Source organism: Polypterus senegalus, chromosome 10 (assembly GCF_016835505.1).
Source record: "Polypterus senegalus isolate Bchr_013 chromosome 10, ASM1683550v1, whole genome shotgun sequence".
In the NCBI taxonomy this organism is placed as follows: domain Eukaryota; kingdom Metazoa; phylum Chordata; class Cladistia; order Polypteriformes; family Polypteridae; genus Polypterus; species Polypterus senegalus.
Window position 1 is genome coordinate 22,520,843 of NC_053163.1, and position 10,425 is coordinate 22,531,267.

The 10,425-nt window shown below is 41.3% G+C and overlaps 1 long non-coding RNA gene across 1 annotated transcript; it reads right to left on the bottom strand.

The window, feature by feature from the left end:
* Nucleotides 1-2,867: 2,867 nt before the first annotated feature.
* On the bottom strand, nt 2,868-9,862 carry LOC120536929. The gene is made up of 4 exons (XR_005635226.1): nt 9,743-9,862; nt 7,203-7,264; nt 3,200-3,250; nt 2,868-2,974 (listed from the first exon to the last, which is right to left on the bottom strand). It is a non-coding gene; the product is annotated as an uncharacterized LOC120536929 (long non-coding RNA).
* Nucleotides 9,863-10,425: the final 563 nt, after the last annotated feature.

Consider the following 10,425-nt stretch of genomic DNA (forward strand, 5'->3'; position numbering starts at 1 on the left):
CAATAAAAGGTGTCATTTTGCTTGACTTCTCATTATGCAGAGAATCTTTGAAATAGAAGCAAGGCACACTCTTCATGAGCTTATCTTCATTGATGAGGCAGGCTTCAACCTCACTGAAAGGAGGAAGAGGGGAAAATAATTGAGGGTCTTCGACCGACATGCCATCCCTTGGTCCTTATGACACCCTACTTCTACCGTCTTTCCTCGATGGTCTTCGAGATCATATATACCAAATCGATCAGAGGGAGCCAACACAACCAGAGCAGCCATGCTGCGCTGTAATTTGGGATAATGTCAATTTCACGGGCTCCTCTGGTTCATGACCGGTTCACCAAACACCCCAGGTTCTGCAGCATTTTTCTGCCTGCATAGTCTCCTTTCCTAAACCCTACAGAGGAGTTTTTTTTCCAGCATGGTGGTCGAAGGTCTATGACCATGACTCCTACATTCATGTTGACCTTCTCCAGCCCGAAGGGAAACTTGTTTGGACATCACAGTTGAGGCTTGTCAGGGATGGATAATACATGCAAGGGTTTTTCCCCTGCTGCCTGCCCAGGGCTCATATTGCTTGTGATGTCGATGAGATTCTTTGGCCTGACCAGAGAAGGGATGATGCGGCTGATTAGAATTTTCTTTGTCTTTCCCCTGCACGAAAATGCAGGTTTTCCCAGTGTCCCACAGGCCCTACACACCCCAAAAGAAAGTCGCCACAACACACTCTTCTTCCTTCACTACTCCTCCCAGGCAACTTTGTCATCATTGTCGTTGTCCTCCCGACTCTGGCGCCTGAGTAGTGGCTGCAGGCTATTCTTATAGCCCACCCAGAAGTGCTTCAGGTGATAATTAACCTAATTCAGGCTGCACTTCCAGTCCAAGTGTTGCTGCATTCCAGCCCACAGGGGCTTGTTAGGCCATGCAGCTCCTCCGGTGGTGGCCACAGAGCCCAACAGGTCTGAGCCCTGAAGTCCCACATCTGTGGCCCCGATGTAACCCAGGATGGCTGCCAGCGACATTCCGGGGACGTGAGTGCATCCCATGGCTGCTCCCCGGTCCCAGTGTCAAAGGCGCCCCGCCACGTATGGGTCCCGGCCGTCCGCCACAACATACATCCACATGTTGAGTTCAATTAGATAGATAGATAGATAGATAGATAGATAGATACTTTATTAATCCAAAGGGAATTGCCTATCAAAAGCTAATTGTCTAATTGTCTAAAGGCTTGATGCCATTTACTAGAATTTTCCAAGCTGTTTATAGGCTCAGTTAACAACGTGTGTGTAAACTTGTGACCCCTAGAATTGTGATATGGTCAATAAAAGGTGAAATAGTCTCTGAGGTCTGTGAACATTGTTGGAAAAAATTACCTTTGCACTGTACAAAGCAGGTGTCTGAAATGAAATGCCAGTTTTATAGTTTGTTAATATAAAATCTGTGGAGGGGTTAGAAAGTGAGTTTTCAAGAATTCACCCTACGTGTATCAATACTTTTGACTTCAACTGTATATTGCACCTCAGGTAAATTTTGTAAAAATGGGCATAATCATTAAGTCTAACGCCCGTTCACATTTCTACACTTTAATTCAAAAATGCTGACATTTTTCTCCTTTCATCCACACTACACCAGCATATCAAACTGATGAAAATGAATACAATTGCTTATGAAAACGCAGAGGCAAAAGGTTTGAACAAAATGGGTATTTGATTTCAATCTGTATGGGAAAACATGAAGATTTCTGAAAATGCACCCTGGTTTGTGTTTATTACGCAGCCCTTCCCTGATTGGATCCTGCTTATTAAAACATGTCATTCATTGATTGGGCACCTTTCATGGAAGAAAAATGCATCTAAATTGCTTTTTGTACAGTTTGAATGTTGTATAAATGCAAGAGAAATAATTTACTAGATTTACTAGATAATTTACTTATTTGCTGCAGTTTTACGATAAATCTTGTCAGTTGTGAAAAATTCAGAGCCCTTGGAAATCAGACTGTAAATAACTCAACTAACTGCCTCTTCTCAATAGTTGTTAATTAAACTTGATCCATTCAGTAAGGAGGAGCGCTTTCAGCAGCAAAATTACTAATAAGGCGCTTAACAGACTGATGGAGAATGCAGCAGACTTCAGGAATACTGAGCAGAGATACAAAGGCACAATGCAGTAAAGTGAAGGTGTATCAAGTTAGTTTTGCAAATGTTGTTTGGCACAAACTGTGCTATGATTGATGTGGACTTACTTATAATCAATGCACTTGCAAATAATTATAGAGTTGATTAGTTTTTTGTCACTTTAACATTTGCAGTGTTTTTATTTAATGGCAAAATGACCATTGCCAGTTCTGAAGACAGTTACTTTCAGCGGTGATCAGAGCATTTAGCTTTGGCTCTGTAAGGAATTTATTTCTTAATCTATGAAGTGAACGCGCTATTAGAGTCCTGCATGTTCTGATACTTTTGAAAGTTCATAAAGCACAGGGGAATCAAATGTTCAGGGACTCTGAAGTTTTCACCCATAGTCCCTTTTAGGAGTTTTCTACAAATGAGCGCATGCTCATTTTAGGTAAATATCTACTTCAAATGTGTTTTTGAGTGTGTTAATGTGGACAAAGATAATTTTGTGAATGACATCAACACTCCGGTGTATAAAAATGCCATTTGTAAATGAAAACATGGTAGTGTGGGTGTAGCCTAAGAGAGACTTTCCTCTCAAAGGTTCCTTGAGATATTGACTTTAACAATAACTAGGACCCTAACAGAAAAGGGAGTAAAACTATTTATAAAAATCATAGCACAATCACTGGGAAATATGAAGATTACATACATTTTAAAACATTGTATACATCTAACAATTAATGATATAAATACAAAAAATAAATGTGTATTATTTTATTTTAGATACTGTATAAAAACATAACCAGAGGAGAAGAAAAGTTCATGTATCCCAATGAACTTCATTTCTGAAATAAATGTTGATATTTCTGAAAAATAAGACCAAAAACTGTGTTAATGAAAATAGCCTTTAAAAGGAAAACATGCTTTAGTTTATTTGAAGGAGTTGCAGAAATTCAAGAACAGGAACATTAAATGCAGTGCACTAGAATCTAGACTGGGACCCCCATCAAAATATTTTACAAAAGATTTTGTGGCTTATAAATAATAATAATAATAAAAATACTGGAAAAAGGTGAAATGGAAACTCTTACCTTTATGTATGATTCGTCCACTTTCTGCCTTACAGGATTAAATTTTATTTGCTGTTAAAAAATAAAATATGACAGAAGATGGTTGGTAAGTTACTTTATTTAACATTATTAACATAACTAACAGTAACAAAGAAGTATATATTCATTTGCAAATGCAGTTTTGTTCTGAACTCTGACCTGGGCTGCTTTTGTCATTTATTGACTGCTTTTGATTGAAAAGAATTTGCTGTGTTGGTTTGGAAAACGTATCATGCAGGAGTCATGTGATACTAGGGGATTTGAAATAAATGAAGAGCAACCCCTAGCAATTTGGGGACAGTGCCTCTGGATTGACAGACCGGGTGGTGGTCCCCTCTTTAAGAAGGGGACCGGAGGGTGTGTTCCAACTACAGAGGGATCACACCTCAGCCTCCCTGGAAAAGTCTATTCGGGGTTCTGGAGAGGAGGGTCCGCCGGATAGTCGAACCTCGGATTCAGGAGGAACAGTGTGGTTTTCATCCTGGTCGTGGAACAGTAGACCAGCTATTCACCCTTAGCAGAGTACTGGAGGGTGCATGGGAGTTTGCCCAACCAGTCTACATGTGTTTTGTGGACTTGGAAAAGGCGTTCGACTGTGTCCCTCGGGGAATCCTGTGGGGGTGCTCGGGAGTATGGGGTACCGGACCCCCTGATAAGAGCTGTTCGGTCCCTGTACAACCGGTGTCAGAGCCTGGTCCGCATTGTCGGCAGTAAGTCAAGCCCGCTTCCAGTGAGAGTTGGACTCCGCAGGGCTGCCCTTTGTCACCGATTCTGTTCATAACTTTTATTGACAGAATTTCTAGGCGCAACCAGAGTGTTGAGGGGTCCGGTTTGGTGGACTCAGGATTGGGTCACTGCTTTTGCAGATGATGTTGTCCTGTCTGCTTCATCAGGCCGTGATCTTCAGCTCTCTGGATCGGTTCACAGCTGAGTGTGAAGCGGCTGGGATGAGAGTCAGCACCTCCAAATCCGAGACCATGGTCCTCAGCCGGAAAAGGGTGGAGTGCCCTCTCAGGGTTGGGGGAGAGATCCTGCCCCAAGTGGAGGAGTTCAAGTATCTCGGGGTCTTGTTCACGAGTGAGGGAAGAATGGAGCGTGAGATCGACAGGCGGATCGGCGTGGCATCCGCAGTGATGCGGGCTCTGCATCGGTCTGTCGTGGTGAAAAAGGAGCTGAGCCGTAAGGCAAAGCTCTCAATTTACCAGTCGATCTACGCTCCTACCCTCACCTATGGTCATGAGCTATGGGTAGTGACCGAAAGAACGAGATTGCGAATACAAGCGGCTGAAATGAGTTTCCTCCGCAGAGTTCTGGGCTTTCCCTTAAAGATAGGGTGAGAAGTCAGTCATCCGGGAGGGGCTCAGAGTAGAGCCGCTGCTCCTCCGCATCGAGAGGAGTCAGATGAGGTGGCTCGGGCATCTGATCAGGATGCCTCCTGGACGCCTGCCTGGTGAGGCACGCCAAACTGGGAGGAGGCCCGGGAAGACCCAGGACACGCTGGAGGGACTATGTCTCCCGGCTGACCTGGGAACGCCTCGGTATTCCCCTCGGAAGAGCTGGAAGAAGTGGCCGGGGAGAGGGAAGTCTGGGCCTCTCTGCTCAAGCTGCTACCCCACGACCCGACCCGGATAAGGATAATGGATGGATGGATGGATAATTAGTTACTAACCCTTGCCTATCCTGTTTCTATTCTCAGTATCCTCATGTGGTACTTGGTGTCATTGCTCTTCTGTCAAATTGTTTCCTGCTTTAGAAAAGTAATTTGTGATGGAGGAACTGACTGGAATTATCGGACAGAAGGATATTTTCATCAGATTGGCTGGCCCAATGCTACCTCAGCTGTGGAATGGCCAGCAGAGGGGAGCAGCTTGTTGGCTGAGGTCTCCGGGACTCTGAACAAATCTGAATCCTCATATGTTGAGATGGCCCTCCTTAAAGTATTCAATGACATCTCTATTATTACTGACTCAGGTGGCGCTGCAGTCCTTGTCCTCCTTGACCTGTCTGCTGCCTTTGACACTATTGGCCATGAGATATTGCTGTTGCGGCTTGAGCATCTTGTGGGGCTTAAAGAGGCTGCTCTTAACTGGTTCAGGTCATAGCTAACAGTGACTTTAAATTCCTCTTTTCGTCTACTGCTCCTCTTAAATATGGTGTTCTTCAGGGATCCATTTTGGGTCCTATTTTGTTCTCTGCATACCTTTACCCTATTGGAGCTATTTTTAGGAAATTTAACATTTCTTTCACTGCTATGCCGATGATACTCAGGTTTATATTCCTGTCTGCAACTCTGCAATAAATCAACTGCACAACTGTCTTTCTGAACTAAGATCCCGGATGACTAATAATTTTCTTGATCTAAATCAAAATAAAATGGAGGTGCTTATAGTGGGTCCACAAGCTAAAGCCCAAATTGGTCTTGGACTTCTCAGCTCTTTCTCTGTCTTTTGCAAACCTCAAGTTCGCAATCTTGGTGTTACCTTTGATAGTAACCTGTCTTTTGAGAAACAAGTAAATTCTGTAGTCAAGAGTTGCTTTTTCCAGCTTCGTCTGTTAGGCAAGATCAAGCCTTTTTATCTTCTAGGGATCTTGAGAAAGCTACTCATGCTTTTATCTTTTCTTGCCTTGATTACTGCAACTCGCTGTATTCTGGGATTAGCAAATCTCTGATACGCAGATTACAGTTGGTCCAGAATGCTGCTGCTCATTTTCTGGTTGGGGCAAGAAAGTCTGATTCTTTTTCCCAATATTAGCTTCTTTACACTGGCTGCCTGTTAGTTTTGAATTGGTTTTAAAATCTTGCTGATAGTTTTAAATCTTTACATAGACTTGCTCCTGCCTATTTATCTGAATTGTGTGTTTTACACCAGCCATCCAGAGTGCTTAGATCTTCTGGTCAGCTGTCTCTGGTTGTCCCTCGTACCAAATGTAAAACTAAGAGGGACAGGGCTTTTGTAGCTGCTGCCCCTCACCTGTGGACCTCTTTACTTCATCATATAAAGGAGTCGTCTACAACTGAACTGTTCAAAACGAGATTAAAGACTCACTTCTTTTCACTTGCATTCAGTGACCTTCAATAATACAGTACTAATGTTTTCCTCATTGTGATTATGTAATATTACTTCTATTTATTATCTATTTTATGTTCATTTATTTTATCTCTATTTATGTTATTTATGTTAAGTGTATTTTTCTTTTATTCAATTATTGTAAAGCACTTTAGCCATAGCATTCCTATGTTGTTTTAAATGTGCTATTGAAATAAATTTGACATTGACAATGTGATATCATCTACTCTTGCATTTTGCTTTGTGCTTCTACTATTACTATTGCACTATTGTATTCTATTCCTAAGGTGGTAATAATAGGTTGGCAATCTAGAGCTGTGAAGAGGATTATTTGTGTTCTGTTAGGGTGTTATATTTACCCCATTTTTTGACACCCGTTGCATGACCAAACTACCTGGAAAAGGTTCTTTCTCTGAATTGTCTTTCTCAAGATTTCTTCCATTTGTTATCCTACAAGGGTTTTTGGGAGTTTTTTCTTGTCTTCTTAGGGACTCAAGGCCGGGGGGCTATCAAAAACAGGGCCTGGTAAAGCTCCATTGTGGTACTCCTTATGTGAATTTGGGCTATACAAGACATGAATGGTTGTTGTTGTTGCATATCTGTGTGTAGGTATCGGATTTAAGAGCAAGCAAGTCATCTGAAAGATATTCTCAAAGAACAACCTCCTTCTTGGTCAGAGTGTGTTATGTGTCAGGACAACTCCCATGCTGCTATTAATTCAAACTCTCTTATTAATTCAGTAGCAGCAGTCAGTTCTTGGCTGTTAAGTCCTACTTTTCCTGCAGAGTAACATGTCCATTACCAGTGGTAAAATTAGCTGCAAGCCCCAGAATGCCTTCAAAATGCCTGAAGAATGGCTTCTAATGATATTACTTAAAATTTCAGGACAAAAAATATATTCATCTGATCAGACTTACCTTAAAGAAGTCAAAAGATGTACACTGCGATATTTGGTTCGGACAAAACGTTTACCTGAAAGCTGTAGAAAGATATTCATGATGATTACACGTCTAAAGACATTTGTGAGTACACAATGCTACCCTTCTACCCTCATAGTCAGTAGACAGAAGCTACTCAACCCCACACCCCAAGTCAGGTGGTCATCAAAGGTATAAGTCATCTGACCACAGAGACAGGGTAGATAGCTTATGGCTGGATGTAGATGGTCTACTACATCTGCTGTTGCAGGTTCTCTGTTCTCATCCCTTTGCATTTCAGAGCTGCAGTATCAGGCACCTGTCACCATTACATCTACATGTGTCAAGAAACAACAGGGATAAATATGAATTGGTTAGGTTTACCTTTATGTGATCTAAGATGTGCAGGAGCCCAACATCTCAGCACTGAAACTCTAGGATGGTCATTCTCAGGAGCCATCAAGTTTTTAATCTATTTCTCGTTAATATCTGAGGCCCTACCTAGATCTTTATACCTCAGTGGTTTAAAGTAGAATGTAAAATATTTCTTCTCACTGATTAGGAGATTTGATTGGGTAATAGCTATAGGGTATTGGGAAAGTTATTGTTGCTTTACCCTCCTACAGGGAACTCCAAGGGCCCTTTGACACTCCATAAAAACCCAAAAAACTAAAAATCTCAACAAATTTAGATTCTTATTGTGGCAATACAACTCGGAACTTTCTATTGAATTAATTGATTACTTTGAGGATGAGGACTTTGAGGACTTTTGATTTAGGTCCTAAACTGGAAAACATCATAACAGGAATTGGGTATTTTTGTTTTTAATTTTGTTTGTTTTTGTTTTTGCAGTGACTTCATTGTCATGATTTTGTGTTTCTCCTGTGTATGATGACATTTTGATATTGATTTCTGGGAGGTGTTTGCACATCTACTTGTACTTATGCATTGCAATGCATGACATCAGTGTGGTCATCTTTTAAAAGACTGAGACATGCTTGTTTTAGTGTGTGCACAATTTGCTTCTTAGAAGGTAAAATCATCTGCAAAATCTCTTACCACTTCCAAAAAAATAAACTATTAGCTCTGCCTGATAATTCCTCTAGTAGTCATACAAACTTGACACATGACTGTTATTTTTAACTTTTATAAAAAAGAAAAATGATGATATATGCTGTTTAGTCTTCTCCTCACTTTTCAACACACAAAAAATTGGTGCCCTTTGCTACTAGTTCAGGTGAAGAGAACAATCTAATAAGGACTGATCTCATGTCACCTCATCTTCTAAAATGCTTGCCCTGGTTAAGGTTGTGGTGGAAACTGGTCAAGCAGGTTAGCCCACACTTCCCTTTGCCCAGCTACAGATTCCACCTCTTCTTGGAGAATTCCCAGGCATTCTCAAGCCATCCAAGAGATATGCGCCCTGTAGCATGTTTTGGGTCTGCTGCAGAGTCTCTGGGAGTCACCCTGGGGGCATCCTTATGACATACCCAAACCACCTCAGCTGACTCCTCTTGATTCAGAGGAGCAGTGACTCTGCTCTTTCTTTCTCCCAAATTGCTAAGCTTCTCACCTTCTCACAAAACAGCAGCCCAACCACCTGCAAAGAAACCTCCTTTCAGCAGCTTGTATTCCTGATCTCATTCTTTCAGTCATTTTCAGTCATTACCCACAGCTCACATAGGTGAGGATGAGGAAGAAGATCAACCACTAAACCATGAATATTGTCTTTAGACTCAGCTCCTGCTTTGCCACCAGTACAGAACCCAAATAAAAGCTGCCGCTGCTCCATTCTGCTTACCAATCTCATGGTTCTTTTACTGTCACTTGTGAACAAGATCCCAAGGTACTTGAAAGCCTCTGCTAAAGGTAGTTGCTCCCCACTCACCAGGAGAGAGGAATCCACTCTTATCTGAGAGAGAGCCATGACCTCAGACTTGGAGATGCTGATCACATGTGAATCACTTGCGCAATGCATAAAGCAACAATGCTACTCCTAGCTTCACCAACTAGACACCCTCACATTCTCGGCTACGCCTTGATATCCCACCCAAGAAAGCCACAAACAGGAGTGGTGATGCCCCCAGGTATGTGTGGTGGGGGTATTACAGGAATATGGGGTAACAGGGACCCTCTTGTGTACCACTTATTCCCAATATGAATGTGATAAGAGCTGTGCCCCAATACTTGGCTTTAAGTCAAACTTGTCCATTGTGGGTGTTGAACTGCATCAAGGCCTTGTCTAATAAGGACTATCAAAGGTTTATTTCATTAGCTGTTGCTCTTTATTGTTCTGAGAATGTAAAGTTTGTTAAGATAACCTGTTTCTCCTGATTTGCACAATCCTGGAGGAAGATACAGTACATTCATTACTAAATTAGACCTGAATTGAGTCCTACAACTGCATTCTTTTACAGCCTGTGCCAAGCTTATGTTGGTATCATCCACCATGAACTGTCACATTGCAGTGCACTGTACAGCATTTTACAAAGACACCAATACATATAACAGACGGTGGTAAGTTTGCTACCATGACTTACTTTTCTCACCCCGTCCATGTCAATATAAATGCTCTTCTTCCAACTTTTGAATTTTCATATCCAGATAAAATTTCAAATTCACCAGCAAAGAGCCACACACCGTTAGACCAAACAGACCGTGAACCTAGAAGGAAAAACGCTGGTGTTAGTTCTTTATGAACACTACTGATTTTCATTTTTCTTGGACAATGCTAAAATAAAAATACACTTTCAAGGTTTAAATGACCTTAAAAGAGAATGCAGTACAGGAAAAATGCAATGTGGAAAAAATGTTCTGTGAGCATTTATATTGTCCAGACTTATACATAAGAAAACTGCACTACACTAGAGTCTTATATTCATTGGATGGCACTCAAAGATTGTCTTTCTGTCCATGATATGGACGCCTGCTCTTTTCAGGTTCAATGTATGCGTGATTACCTCATCACTAAGGTCTTTGCATGGAAAGAGAGTAAACGCTGAAGAACTTCATGATCACATCAGTAAAGTGATGGGTGACACTTTAAGCAGTTAAGGAAATGTAACAAGATTGTAGTTTTTGAGGCAAAAGAGCAGAGAATGAAATTCAAGAAAAATTAATGAGGGCTGTACTATGTCATGAAGTTATATTGTATGTGTTTTAAATCTGTTAATAATATGAAAATACTTTTAGATAAACTAATATTAACTTGTATAGTATGTTA